Consider the following 16,019-nt stretch of genomic DNA (forward strand, 5'->3'; position numbering starts at 1 on the left):
GGCTGCCTTTGGCTAGGGTCATGACCTCAGGGTCCTGGGATCGAGCCCCGCATTGGGCTCCCTGTTGGGGGGAGTCTGCTTCTCCCTCTGGCCCTCCCCCTGCTCATGCTCTCTCTCTCTCTCTCTCTCTCTCAAATAAATACAATCTTTTAGCAAAATAAAAAGCATCCTATATGCAGTCATTTAGCATAGAGTCTTTCCCACTGCCTTTCTGCAGATCGCCGTGTGGCTGAAGGATGCTCGTGTTTACTTGGCATTGCTGTAGTAAAGCTAACCATCGAGTCCCTTGAGGGAGGGGACCGTGACTGCCTTCCTGCATTTCCCTGCTGCTCAGTCCCCACGTGAACAGATGTGTAAAGCCTTCCGTGCCCACGGCCGAATCCGATCATTCTTGCCTGCGAGGGGAAAGCGGGGCCTTGACTACCCTCGTAGGGCTGACCCGATGAACCAGTCCGCTAGCTTTCAGGTTGGTGACAGGAAGCTCCCACCTTGAGTCTGGTAGGCATTTTCACGCGTCATTCAGGTTTGTGCAGGCGCTACACCGGAGTCCCAGGAAAATCAAAGACAGAAAGGCCATCAGTTAGTTTGGATTCAGGTTTAAATATCCACGTAAGAACATCAGTGGACAAACTCCGTACACACAATAGTCATCCTTATTTTGCCCCCCTCGTCTCTGGGGGTTACCTAAGAGATGTGTGGGTTTTTTGTTTTGTTTTGTTTTGTTTTGTTTTAGTTCAAAACTAACACATCAGCAAAATGCTACAGAGGCCACAGACTGTTATCTTGAAGACCGTACATTAATTACTCACATCAGGAACCAATTTTGCAGCCCTCTTCCCTCATTTAAGGGAGTACTTTCCAGTGTCCTGGAACAACGCACCGAACCAAATTGGTGTCTCCACGTTGATTTCTGTTTTGAAATTAATTTCCAGTTTGATTTTCTTTTGCCTCCGGTGTCCTAGCCGATCATTTGGTAGCAGCTGGATACTTTTATGTTAACATCTGGAATTGAGTTTTTTTTTTTAATTTGTCTGATGCATATAGAATACTTCTGTAAGACATGCATTTTCCCCAGCTGCTGTTTATTCATTTCAAAGAGACATGGTTAAGTGAGTGTAACAGCCTCTGAAATTCCTAAGGAAACACAAAGCATGTTTAATACAAAGTCCTGCCAGTCTATTTTGTCTCGTACCAGCTTTTCCCATGGCAGGCACGGTGGAGATCTGTACGGAAGGCAGGCCTTTGAATGGTACCAGGTGGTGGTGTCGAGCGCGTGGACCTCGGGAACCAGGCCTGCTTCGGGACCATTGGGCTGTCAGACTGTGGCTGTGTAACCATGGAACCGATCTTTGAAATTCAGTTTCTTGATCTCAAAATGGAAAAGTATAAACACATGCCTTCCAACGGAGGTCGTATTAAGTGAGACGATTTGTATAAAATATCTGGCTCAAGGTAGGGCCTCAGCAAATGACAACTATTATTAGCATTTGTCGTTGTGTGTTACATACACAATGCAACCTAGAATTCCTTCTTTTCCTGACTGTCTCGGGCTTTTATGTGGGTGACTGGCAGTTGGGCGATTTGAACAAGGTTTTCCAGAGCTGCAACAGAACTTTGTCTTTTGAAAAACTTGCTCTTTGAGTGGAAGGAGATGAAGGGCTCGAGCTGGCCAAGGATGTTGTAGAGGAAGCCAGAGAAGGCTTCCTTTCTGAGCTTCTGTAGCAAAGGCTGTGAAGTGTGTGTGCGAAGAAACTTGACTGTTGAAGCAATCCTTCGGAATTCACGAACTAAAATAAGATCTGTGACTTTCAGCTCTTGTGGTGGCAGGGATAAAAGGGTTCATTACCATCGGTGAAATGTTGTTTCAAATGTTGTGAAACTCCTCTCAAAGGGAGCTAAATGTCTTGTTTTTATCCCTCACCCCCAATTATTCACCTTCAAAGATAAAATTTGTAATATTTAGTTAGAGGAATGCGTGGAAGATTCTGAATCAGCTCTGAACAGTTCTATAATCTCTTGAGTGTTGCTGGGCTATATGTAGAACCAATGCAATTAATGTAAAGGGTTTTTCATTTACTTGGTTTTACAACTCTTGATATCTTTGTTTAAGAATTAGCTTCATTTTACTTTCAAGGATTAAAAGGCATTTTTCAAGGGAATGTGAGTTAACAGTTTCAGAGAAATGATTCTAATAGCATGGATTTCACATATTGGATCTGAAAATTCAATAATTTTCTTAAGTATATACTTTTGTATGTTCTTATGTTACCTTAAAGAAATTGAGGGTTTGCAGATTGTCTCATTTTTTGTTCTTTCCCCAATACTTAGCAGGGTTGGTACTCAGTAATAGTAGATAATACTAGATGAGTGAAAGAATGAAGAGATGTTAAGATAAAGGAATTTATTACCATTATTTATTAAAGAGATATCCCCTTTTACCTCCACCTAGTCCCAAGAAAAATATCAAGGTGGCATACATAACAAAACACGCTCAACTGACACAAATTAAAATTTAACCGAACAACAAAAAATTAAAGAGAAAGGCATATTTACTGCTCATCTGGACTAAGTTATTGCAATTGAAATCTTAATTTAATTTGGAATTTTTAGACAATTAGGGCAAAAAAAGGAAAATGTTTCCTGTCTAACAAAAGAGAGCATCCAAATTTGCAGGACAAATATTTTCTTGGCAGTGAATTCTCAGAGAAAATTTTAACGCAGTCCATATGTAAAGACTTCAGATAGCAAAAAGTACAAGATTTTGAAGCATACCAAGTACAGGGGACGGTATCACCCATTTATTTCTACCACGTAAGAAAGCAAAGGATATAAACAAAATTTTCACTTAGTGATGGTATATAAGTCCCTGAGGAATTAAGATAATATGATTTGATTCCATAATTTTGTGATAGTATAGCTCAGTCCAGGAAGAAGCCGAGAGGATGGATGGGTAGTTTGTCCCTCTCAAATGTCAAGTGCACAGGCAAATCCACAGGATTTAATTACTTACAGGGACTTAGGCATCAATATTCCTTGTTTCAGGGTAGTCTTCTGGGTGATTAACGTGGAGAATGTATTTCCAACCAAATGAAGAGCTAGCTCGCCGCCAAGCAGAAGTGCTTTGTTGGGTGGCCTCTGGTTAGAACCAATATATTTTCCCCAAAGTGGATTTTAAATAATAATAGCTAACATTTATTGATCCCTTGCCACCTGTCAGATACGTTTCTAAGTGCTTTGATTCTCTTAACCCATCAAACGTTCACAATAAATACATGTAGGAGACATTATCCGTGTTCCAGTTTTATGAATGAGGAAACTGATGAGCAATATTACTTTGCCCAACACTATCTACAGTAATAAATGGCAGAGCCAAAATTTTAACCCAGGCAGATACACCCAAGTGCTTAGCCACGGTCATGAATTTACCCTCAACTTGCCTATGTAGGTGTATCAGCACGTGGACTCCGCGGATTGGATACTTTAGACTGAACAACAATAACACAAATAGTAACTGAAATCTGCTTGCCTGAAATCAATGTGATTTCCTGGCAAGTATCTGATTATAGAGCAATTGTATTGTGACCAGTAGGCTAAAGTGAAGATGGTAATAAATACTCTGAAGTAGCTGAATGAATGGATTAACCTTTTGCATAGTATCAGGCTGAAAAATAGTATTTATCTTATGGAAGTGGCTGTGGTCTACAGGAAAGTGCCTTGGATTTGAGGTAAAATCAGGCCTTAATTCCCAACACTACCATCTTCTCTGCGACCTCCTCGGTTCTACTTTCAATGTGCCTTCTTTGCAGCTCAGTTTTGAACCTGTAGTTTGGTTTAAATTCCTTGCTCACTCTCTCCCCCACCGGCAGCTTTGTTACAATACCAACTAAAATACTGCAAGTGCATACCCTTGTAGATTCTAAAGCAATCTACAGATGCCCAGTGTTCACACATACTTGCCGTGGGTGAAAGACATGCATCCAATTAATGTACAAGCTGTACCAAGTTATTTTAGTTCAATTAAAAAGACAAGTGGCTTATCTATAGGCCAATTTCGTGGCATTTCAAGTTGGAATTTTATCTGTTATAAATCTGTTCTTAACTACTCTCATTCAGTCTTTGAGGACACTTTAATAGGCTGGAATATATTCAAGAGTATACAGGGCCAGAATCTCTCTAAGAATCAAAAGCTAAGGAGAAACCTTTGAAAGCCATGGGAACTGCCTTATTGTTTTTAACCACTTCCCTCAAGGATGGAAGTGAAGCCAGGACCAGTAGTAATGCTGATGGATCATTGCTCCTTATGGATGATGCATAAGAGCGAGTGACCCAGTGTGAAGTTCCTTAAGGGAACGAAATTCTTATAGAACACTTAAGGTTTTATTTTAATATTTTAAAATGCCACTTAAGAAATAAATGGTATAGAATTATGTAAAATAACTACACGAGGAGACTTGCGCCGTGATGTGTAGGCCAAGATGGAAGACAGAACCCCTTTTCTTCCTCCGTTCTTTCCACTGCTAACAACTATTTTTAATGCATGTAGGAAAATGTGTATTATGTAATCTTATTTTTTGCACCGATAGAATTTATCCTACCTAGTGTTTATGATTTGCTTTTTGACTTATGATGTTGTGGCCTTTTCTTCTCATTTCAGTATTGGTAGATTTACATTATTTTTATTTTAATTGTGATGTGACACATCATTGAAATGTAGGTATCTTATAATTTGTTTAATCACTTCCTGACTGATGGCCTCTTAAGCTATTTCTAGCTTTTCATGGTTATAGGCAATTCTATCACGGACATCTTGTATAAATATGTTTATGTTCTCCTGTGAATATTTCTGTAACTAAGTCTGGTAAGATGAATCAGTAGGTCAAAGGACATATACACATTTGAAACATAATTCCCAGTGTCTATATGCTAATGTCATAAAGAACTTCTATTTATGACCAGAAACTGTCACATTCATAAGAAAAACAAATATGTTGAGAACATTTTTAAAGTTGTCAGAGCAGATTTCAGGATGTTCCAGCCACAGTCCCTCAGATACGTATTTTGGCACATTCAAGGAAAAAGAAAATCAAAAGAAATTACGTAAATATCCACAATTCCATTCTATCTCTCTATCCTCAAGAGTCTCCATATAAGAGTCATCAGTAAGGTTAGGTGAAAAATTGAGTTTTTAAATGTTTGGGGATTTCTGAACACAGTGAAGATCTATAATGTAATCATTTGTAAAGTTCTAAAAGTTTATTACTCAAAAAAAAAAGGAAAAGTCAAATTCAAATGAAATAAAATAGATAAGCTTTTCTCCATGGAACGTTGCCAGACATAAAAATTGACACAATTGAACTAACACATTTTTGAACTTGCAAGATTTTAGGAGAATCAAACTGAGTAAAAATGTGTAATTATTTTGTAAATAAAAAGTGTATGGGATTCTAGATTTAAAAGTATAGAAAGTGAAATAGCGGGGGCAAGATGGCGGAAGAGTAGGGTCCCCAAACCACCTGTCCCCAACAAATTACCTAGATAACCTTCAAATCATCCTGAAAATCTACGAATTCGGCCTGAGATTTAAAGAGAGACCAGCTGGAATGCTACAGTGAGAGGAGTTCACGCTTCTATCAAGCAAAATGACTAGAAGGAAAACCTCACCTCAAAAGAAAGAATCAGAAACAGCCCTCTCTCCCACAGAGCTACAAAATCTGGATTACAATTCAATGTCAGAAAGCCAATTCAGAAGCACTATTATACAGCTACTGGTGGCTCTAGAAAAAAGCATTAAGGACTCACAAGACTTCATGACTGCAGAATTTAGATCCAATCAGGCAGAAATTAAAAATCAACTGAATGAGATGCAATCCAAACTAGAAGTCCTAACGACGAGGGTTAACGAGGTGGAAGAACGAGTGAGTGACATAGAAGACAAGTTAATGGCAAAGAGGGAAACTGAGGAAAAAAGAGACAAACAATTAAAGGACCATGAAGACAGATTAAGGGAATTAAATGACACCCTAAGGAAGAAAAACCTACGTTTAATTGGGGTTCCCGAGGGCGCCGAAAGGGACAGAGGGCCAGAATATGTATTTGAACAAATCCTAGCTGAAAACTTTCCCAATCTGGGAAGGGAAACAGGCATTCAGATCCAGGAAATAGAGAGATCCCCCCCTAAAATCAATAAAAACCGTTCAACACCTCGACATCTAATAGTGAAGCTTGCAAATTCCAAAGATAAAGAGAAGATCCTTAAAGCAGCAAGAGACAAGAAGTCCCTGACTTTCATGGGGAGGAATATTAGGGTAACAGCAGACCTCTCCACAGAGACGTGGCAGGCCAGAAAGGGCTGGCAGGATATATTCAGGGTCCTAAATGAGAAGAACATGCAACCAAGAATACTTTATCCAGCAAGGCTCTCATTCAAAATGGAAGGAAAGATAAAGAGCTTCCAAGACAGGCAGGAACTGAAAGAATATGTGACCTCCAAACCAGCTCTGCAAGAAATTTTAAGGGGGACTCTTAAAATTCCCCTTTAAGAAGAAGTTCAGTGGAACAATCCACAAAAACAAGGACTAAATAGATATCATGATGACACTAAACTCATATCTGTCAATAGTAACTCTGAACGTGAACGGGCTTAATGACCCCATCAAAAGGCGCAGGGTTTCAGACTGGATAAAAAAGCAGGACCCATCTATTTGCTGTCTACAAGAGACTCATTTTAGACAGAAGGACACCTACAACCTGAAAATAAAAGGTTGGAGAACCATTTACCATTCAAATGGTTCTCAAAAGAAAGCAGGGGTAGCCATCCTTATATCAGATAAACTAAAATTCACTCCGAAGACAGTAGTGAGAGACGAAGAGGGACACTATATCATACTTAAAGGATCTATCCAACAAGAGGACTTAACAATCCTCAATATATATGCCCCGAATGTGGGAGCTGCCAAATACTTAAACGAATTATTAACCAAAGTAAAGAAATACTTAGATAATAATACACTTATACTTGGTGACTTCAATCTAGCTCTCTCTACCCTTGATAGGTCTTCTAAACACAACATCTCCAAAGAAACGAGAGCTTTAAATGATACACTGGACCAGATAGATTTCACAGATATCTACAGAACTTTACATCCAAACTCAACTGAATACACATTCTTCTCAAGTGCACATGGAACTTTTTCCAGAATAGACCACATACTGGGTCACAAATCGGGTCTGAACCGATACCAAAAGATTGGGATCGTCCCCTGCATATTCTCAGACCATAACGCCTTGAAATTAGAACTCAATCACAAGAAGAAGTTTGGAAGGACCTCAAACACGTGGAGGTTAAGGACCATCCTGCTAAAAGATAAAAGGGTCAACCAGGAAATTAAGGAAGAATTAAAAAGATTCATGGAAACTAATGAGAATGAAGATACAACTGTTCAAAATCTTTGGGATGCAGCAAAAGCAGTCCTGAGGGGGAAATACATCGCAATACAAGCATCCATTCAAAAACTGGAAAGAACTCAAATACAAAAGCTAACCTTACACATAAAGGAGCTAGAGAAGAAGCAGCAAATCGACCCGACGCCCAGCAGAAGAAGAGAGTTAATTAAAATTCGAGCAGAAATCAACGAAATTGAGACCAGAAGAACTGTGGAACAGATCAATAGAACCAGGAGTTGGTTCTTTGAAAGAATTAATAAGATAGATGAACCATTAGCCAACCTTATTAAAAAGAAGAGAGAGAAGACTCAAATTAATAAAATCATGAATGAGAAAGGAGAGATCACTACCAACACCAAGGAAATACAAACGATTTTAAAAACATATTATGAACAGCTCTACGCCAATAAATTAGGCAATCTAGAAGAAATGGACGCATTCCTGGAAAGCCACAAACTACCAAAACTGGAGCAGGAAGAAATAGAAAACCTGAACAGGCCAATAACCAGGGAGGAAATTGAAGAAGTCATCAAAAACCTCCCAAGACACAAGAGTCCAGGGCCAGATGGCTTCCCAGGGGAATTCTATCAAACGTTTAAAGAAGAAATCATACCTATTCTACTAAAGCTCTTTGGAAAGATAGAAAGAGATGGAGTACTTCCAAATTCATTCTATGAGGCCAGCATCACCTTAATTCCAAAACCAGACAAAGACCCCACCAAAAAGGAGAATTACAGACCAATATCCCTGATGAACATGGATGCAAAAATTCTCAACAAGATACTAGCCAATAGGATCCAACAACACATTAAGAAAATTATTCACCATGACCAAGTAGGATTTATCCCCGGGACACAAGGCTGGTTCAACACTCGTAAAACAATCAGTGTGATTCATCATATCAGCAAGAGAAAAACCAAGAACCATATGATCCTCTCATTAGATGCAGAGAAAGCATTTGACAAAATACAGCATCCCTTCCTGATCAAAACTCTTCAGAGTGTAGGGATAGAGGGAACTTTCCTCGATATCTTAAAAGCCATCTACAAAAAGCCCACAGCAAATATCATTCTCAATGGGGAAGCACTGGGAGCCTTTCCCCTAGGATCAGGAACAAGACAGGGATGTCCACTCTCACCACTGCTATTCAACATAGTATTGGAAGTCCTAGCCTCAGCAATCAGACAACAAAAAGACATTAAAGGCATTCAAATTGGCAAAGAAGAAGTCAAACTCTCCCTCTTCACCGATGACATGATACTCTACGTAGAAAACCCAAAAGCCTCCACCCCAAGATTGCTAGAACTCATACAGCAATTTGGTAGCGTGGCAGGATACAAAATCAATGCCCAGAAATCAATGGCATTCCTATACACTAACAATGAGACTGAAGAAAGAGAAATTAAGGAGTCAATCCCATTTACAATTGCACCCAAAAGCATAAGATACCTAGGAATAAACCTAACCAAAGAGGTAAAGGATCTATACCCTAAAAACTATAGAACACTTCTGAAAGAAATTGAGGAAGACACAAAGAGATGGAAAAATATTCCATGCTCATGGATTGGCAGAATTAATATTGTGAAAATGTCAATGCTACCCAGGGCAATTTACACGTTCAATGCAATCCCTATCAAAATACCATGGACTTTCTTCAGAGACTTAGAACAAATTATTTTAAGATTTGTGTGGAATCAGAAAAGACCCCGAATAGCCAGGGGAATTTTAAAAAAGAAAACCATAGCTGGGGGCATCACAATGCCAGATTTCAGGTTGTACTACAAAGCTGTGGTCATCAGGACAGTGTGGTACTGGCACAAAAACAGACACATAGACCAATGGAACAGAATAGAGAACCTAGAAATGGACCCTGAACTTTATGGTCAACTAATATTCGACAAAGGAGGAAAGACGATCCACTGGAAGAAAGACAGTCTCTTCAATAAATGGTGCTGGGAAAATTGGTCATCCACATGCAGAAGAATGAAACTAGACCACTCTCTTGCACCATACACAAAGATAAACTCAAAATGGATGAAAGATTTAAATGTGAGACAAGACTCCATCAAAATCCTAGAGGAGAACACAGGCAACACCCTTTTTGAACTTGGCCACAGTAACTTCTTGCAAGATACATCCCCGAAAACAAAAGAAACAAAAGCAAAAATGAACTATTGGGACTTCATCAAGATAAGAAGCTTTTGCACAGCAAAGGATACAGTCAACAAAACTCAAAGACAACCTACAGAATGGGAGAAGATATTTGCAAATAACATATCAGATAAAGGGCTAGTTTCCAAAATCTATAAAGAACTTCTTAAACTCAACACCAAAGAAACAAACAATCCAATCATGAAATGGGCAAAAGACATGAAGAGAAATCTCACAGAGGAAGACATAGACATGGCCAACATGCACATGAGAAAACGCTCTGCATCACTTGCCATCAGGGAAATACAAATCAAAACCACAATGAGATACCACCTCACACCAGTGAGAATGGGGAAAATTAATAAGGCAGGAAACAACAAATGTTGGAGAGGATGCGGAGAAAAGGGAACCCTCTTACACTGTTGGTGTAGCCACTGCACTGTTGGTGCAGCCACTCTGGAAAACTGTGTGGAGGTTCCTCAAAGAATTAAAAATAGACCTGCCCTACGACCCAGCAATTGCACTGTTAGGGATTTACCCCAAAGATTCAGATGCAATGAAACGCCGGGGCACCTGCACCCCGATGTTTCTAGCAGCCATGTCCACAATAGCCAAACTGTGGAAGGAGCCTCGGTGCCCATCGAAAGATGAATGGATAAAGAAGATGTGGTTTATGTATACAATGGAATTTTACTCAGCCATTAGAAACGACAAATACCCACCATTTGCTTCAACGTGGATGGAACTGGAGGGTATTATGCTGAGTGAAGTAAGTCAATCGGAGAAGGACAAACAGTGTATGTTCTCATTCATTTGGGGAATATGAATAATAGTGAAGGGGAATATAAGGGAAGGGAGAAGAAATGTGTGGGAGATATCAGAAACGGACACAGAACATAAAGACTTCTAACTCTGGGAAATGAACTAGGGGTGGTGGAAGGGGAGGAGGGCGGGGGGTGGGGGTGAATGGGTGACGGGCACAGAGGGGGACACTTGACGGGATGAGCACTGGGTGTTATTCTGTATGTTGGTAAATTGAACACCAATAAAAATTAATTTATAAAAAAAAAAAGAAAGTGAAATAGCTTTACAGTGTTTACTAAGAGATAATAATTAGTGTATCCTAAAGCACCTGAACTTTAGATATGATTTTTACGGGCTTAGAAGTCAGATCCTTCTTTACAGATGACTCCACTTTTGTCTTTAGAGCTATTTTGTTTAAAGGCTGAATTATCCCCCATCGCGTTATCTTTCTAAAGCTTGTCAGTGTGTCTCTTCCAACTGGGTTGGGAAATCTTTAAGGAGACTATTATCCTCCTGAGTCTACCCCGTCTTTTGCTCTTGCATTTGCCACAACTTAGAACAAAGGCAAAATAGGAACATGTGGAAGTGTGCACTCTAGCATACAAAGGTGCCTGATGTCTTCTCATGCCACTCGCTTATTGCCTTTAATAAAAAATAGCTTCTAAATTGCAAGGATTTTTTTAAGCCACATGAATCAGTATGCTCCTTCAGCTGGACTTTTCAGGGAGACTTGAATGCTGAAATGATTAACAAGATCTGGAACAAAATTGCACCAAGTGTGTGGTGTGGCAATAGTGGGTGGGAATACATATTAGTGTAGAGGCCCCCGCTGAGTGCTAGACAAAGACCTCCTTCCCCATTGTGTCTCACCCATGATGGTGGACCTGGGATGTATTTTCAGAAATAATTACTTACAGAGCACTTTATAAAAACACATGAATCATCCTCTTCACCGTGTTTGTTCCCGTTTGGGGAAGTTTGTCTACTAGGCTGTTAAATTGAGAGATTTACCAATTTAGTAAGAAAAATATTTACTACTTCTTTGAAGACCTCCGAATCTTTTGCAAATACACTTTCAATTTTTTTTACCATCCCCCTTGTTTATTATGCATTTTTACTTAACTTGCATAGTTTAATTTAGCATGAGTCACTCCTGTGGGTTAACAGCTTTCTATTCTAGTTATATCTAGTCATTGTGTTTTCAACAATATGCTTCCCGTTCCAAAGACTTCCCCGAACCTTGCACAGGAGAACTAGCAGAGCCCCTTGATCCTGGAGTTAAAACCTGAAAGCTCTGGAAGGAGGTGTGAACAAATAACCCCAAATCTGGAAATTATATGCTTTAGAAAAATATAAAACCATCCTGTTAGTGAATCTCTAGATTAGATTAGAAACTCTAATACCATCATAAATGGGTTTTAAGAAAATTATATTGGAGCCTCGCAAAGTTTGGAAAAGGCTGCAGATCAAAGAAATTATAAGGTGGTAGCAAATTGTAAATAATATATTTTGAAATTATAATTAAAATTAACCAGAGTCAATTTTCTGAGGCATTGAGCTATTAAAGATTTATGAATTGCCTAAAATCTCGAATCTTTCCTGAGGTAATCGCTTCAGTGGACATAAAGGAAAGGTATCTTATTTGCTGCTTCACTGCTTAAACCAGCACGAGAAAACCAAATTTGTGATTATTACTCATTATGAGGATGTTTATTGCAAAATACGGTTAGCCCTTAAAATTATATGAAAAAAGATCACTAAATGTCGTTTTAGTCTTTCCTTAAAACTTATAATTAGCAAAACTTACAAGTTCTCTAAACCAATTAAGCTCTACCTGAATATGTAGGTAAATGCCCTACAGAAACTTTAGGCTTAACTCTATGTAAATCTTGCATCATACCAACTGATACTTTATACATTACTAATAGAATATTGAAAGAAATCAATTTTTAATCCCATTTGTGCAATCAACATTCAAAGTATGATTTTTGAAAAAAATCTTGTATCAGAATTTATTCCATTTGTCAAATGTTCCTGCCTGAAATGACACCGATGTAGACTTCTGAGTTTCTGGATTTCATCCTGGGGAGCTTCAGTGTATAAATAAGCTCATTATCACAAACACAGCCTTATTAACTCTTGTGGTCCAAAGTGTCAATTCAGGAAAATAGAACCCAGAATGCCTTCGTACTATTATTTGCTTCACGCCTTTGGAAATCCGGGGGAGGCTCTATAGCACTAGAGAGAACATTGGGAAATAGGATCTATACAATGTTTACCACCAGATTTTTTTCCAAATGGCACTTATGTGAACATTTGTAACTTGTATTTTTATGAGGATTGAATTATCCCCGGGTTTGCTGGTTGTGCAGGGCCGTCGTCTGTGGCAAAGTACATCCGCCCCGGTCGGCATAGCTCCAGCACACGCACTTACTGTTGCACTTGAATCCTGGGCTCTATCACTTTCTACTCATTGCTCCTGGGCAAGCTCACTAAGCTCTCTGAGCCTGTTTCCTCATCTGCAAACATGAAGAATAGCAATACGTTCGTGGTGCAATTAAATGAGATAAACGTCAATGGTAAAATCAGCACATTAGTGCCTATTTAAAAACTACTACAGCTGAGAGCCATCTGGGTCAGGCGGTGTTTCTTGAACTCCTAGTTATATTGTGGTCAGTAGTCAAGCTCCAGAAGCTTAGGCCTCAAGGGCCAGGTGACCAATCTGATTGTCAGATGACCAACGTCCGTCAGGAAGTGGTTATGAATTTTGAGAGGCACTGATCGTCTTTGTTCTAGACCATCTGTCCAAGGCTAGTTTGGGAACAGCCTTGGGAAGTAAAGTCAGTGTCTCCCTGTGAATCAAAGCACAGGGTTGCTTATCGCCTTGGGAGATGTCGATGGTGTCTCCCTCCAGAGCAGGGGGCAAGCATGCCATTGCCCCAAGAAAGAGATATGGTTTTTGTACTGTGCAGAACACCAGAAATCCAACACTGGGGTTTCCTCACCTTTACCGTGACCCACTGCAGTGCACACATCCACGGGTTCTCGTTTTGCCTCTCGGCAGGAAGTGGGGTTCAGAGACTGGCTCCCAACGGGCTCTTGTTGCCCCCTGTGCTGTGAGTAATACAGTCACTCGGTCCTCTCATAGAGTCTCATATGTTTTACCAGAATCCATGAAGTGACATCAGGCTAACTTGTTATCTTGCAAATAAGGTAACATCAGACCCTTCATATTCTTTCTTTTTTTTTTAAGGCTATTATTAAGATAGATTTCACATGCCACAAAATTCAGAAATCTAAAGTATACAGTTCAGCAGCATTTAGTATCTTCACGGAGTTGTGCAACCATCATCATGATCTAATTTTAGAACTTTTTCAACACCCCCAAAAGGAGCCCCGTATGCATCAACAGTCATTTCCCATCCCCGTCCTTCCCTCCCTCTCTTGTTAAGCCGATGTTAGAGCTGGGGGGTGGAAGCAGGAACACAGTCAAGAGGCCTCTGTAGCACTTAGTGAAGGCGAGACGTGTCTGAAGAGAAGATATATTTTAGAAGTAGAGCGGAGAGGATTTCCTGACCAATGGCATCTGCTGGAAGGATTTGCTGATGGATTTTCCGTGAGGTGCGAGTGAATGAGTAACGGGTGAGTTGGTCATTTCTGGCCTCAGTAGCTGGAAGGATGCAGTTGCCATTAAGTGAATTGGGGACGACTGTGGATGTAGCAAGTTCTGAGGACCAAGAGCTGCACTTAAATTACATGAAGCTGAAAATGTCCAATGTTACGGTGAAATGGAATAGGCAATATGTAGCATTCCAGAGTTCAGATGAGAAAGACTGCTTGAAGATAGGAATTTGGGAATTTAGAGCCGGGAGACTGTATGAGATCACCCAGGAAGTACAAAGAGACCAAGAGGGGGAACAGTCCTAGAACTGAGCCCGGAGGCACATCACCCGGTGAGGTCAGAGGGGGAGGTGAGACCCGTAACATCAAAAAGCAAGACACAGTTTTGGACAGAGTTTTCTTCCCAGAACATTGCAAGTGTTACATATTCTCTTTGTTGCCGGATGTGAAAATCATCCTTTGGGAGATGTGCGCTCAGACTTGGTGTGATTTATATAATAGGCAACTATTTGCTAATTCCACTGGCTTCCTGAGAGGGAGGAAAAAACGAATGATTTCAGGAGAAGGGGCTTGAGACCCATAGGTTTTCCAGGCAGGTGCAGAGAAGGCCAACCCTGGCATGCGTCACGCCAACGCAAACAGACAAGTGTACGAGATCCGTATTCCGTAGTGTCACAGCAGATCTTAAATATCATATACTCAAACATATATCACAGTGGTACATTCCGGACGTATGATCTGAAGGACAAACTCTGGATTTAGGGACTTTCTCTGAAGACCATTTACAGTATTGATTATAGAGTTAGGTTTTGATTCTGGCTTTTGGTTGTATTTATAAAACATCGAAAGACATTTATTTTCAAGTACAGGTTCGTGCATGGTATTGTAAAGGCCTTGCCAGTTGAATTTTACACATTGAGAAGAAAATGAAGTGCTCACCGCTTCATCCGTATTCGCTTCCTTTGCTGTACTGTGCAGAACACCAGAAATCCTTACTTTTATGTAAAACCAAGGTGGTGTCTTATGAGATGCCAAACATCTGCATGAAACTGAAAAAAAAAAAGGTCAGTCATCAATGTTTACTACTATCTGGATATTTGATGTCATGGAAATGATAAATCATAATTAGCATTTCAATTTGTCAAGCAGATGTTCATTGAAATACAGACGCAACCTATCCCACCGGCTGGAAGGACATTTTAGATGACCCATAATTGTTCTTCTGCTTCTCAAAGTTAAAGAGAAACACAGTCTGTTATCATAATCCTTTCAATGGTGTGTAAAGGGGTGTGTCACCTTATGAATTTGCGATTTTGCATCGACAGGATAATGTGCTGAAATTGATTCCACCTGTTGTGTTTTAAGGCTCCTAATGACCAGAAGCAGCGCCAGGCAGGATTATCCATCAGACTCAGGATTCAAGTGTCTTGTTTATTTTCACCAGGTTTGTTTGTTTGCGTTTTGACTCTAAATCTGTTTTTACGAGTGACATTGACGTAGTAAAATCCTGTCCACTGTGCACGAGGACTTGTCTTCAGCGGCCTGCAGGGATCTGATTTTCCGATGAGTGGAGAGATTTCTCAAGTCAAGAATCTCTGGCTCCTAGCTCCTTTCTCAGCTCTTTAGTGTTCCCAATACTCCCCTGGGTGGTCCCCAGGCTGTTCTGCGGCCCACGGGAGCTCTGGGGCTCTGGCTGGTGGAGCAAGTCTGCGGCCAGGCTCCGCTAGCTGCACCCTATGCTAGTCCCGGCTCACATTTTCTATTTCTATTCTCACTTTTGATTTTTTTTTTTTTTTTGACCTCTTTTCCTTTTCCGCAATGATCTTTGGTTTTGAAGCGGTCTTCCTCTTGCCGCTTCAAGGACATGCTCGGGAATAATGAAAAGCTCAAGGAGTATTACAATGGTTAGAGAAAAGGCAATATTGTTGTTAAGTAGCACACCTCAAAATTATTACTCTGAAAAAGGACAACACTCATTTAGAGGTATAAATTCTGGGATG

At 40.1% G+C, this 16,019-nt stretch overlaps 1 protein-coding gene across 1 annotated transcript in view; it reads left to right on the forward strand.

The window, feature by feature from the left end:
- The window catches only part of LAMA2 (laminin subunit alpha 2), a 586,660-nt gene that overhangs the window by 200,868 nt on the left and 369,773 nt on the right, over positions 1-16,019 (forward strand). The gene's annotated exons all lie outside the window — the stretch shown is intronic.

This window comes from Nyctereutes procyonoides, unplaced genomic scaffold (genome assembly GCF_905146905.1).
Source record: "Nyctereutes procyonoides isolate TBG_1078 unplaced genomic scaffold, NYPRO_anot_genome, whole genome shotgun sequence".
NCBI classification, from domain to species: Eukaryota; Metazoa; Chordata; class Mammalia; order Carnivora; family Canidae; genus Nyctereutes; species Nyctereutes procyonoides.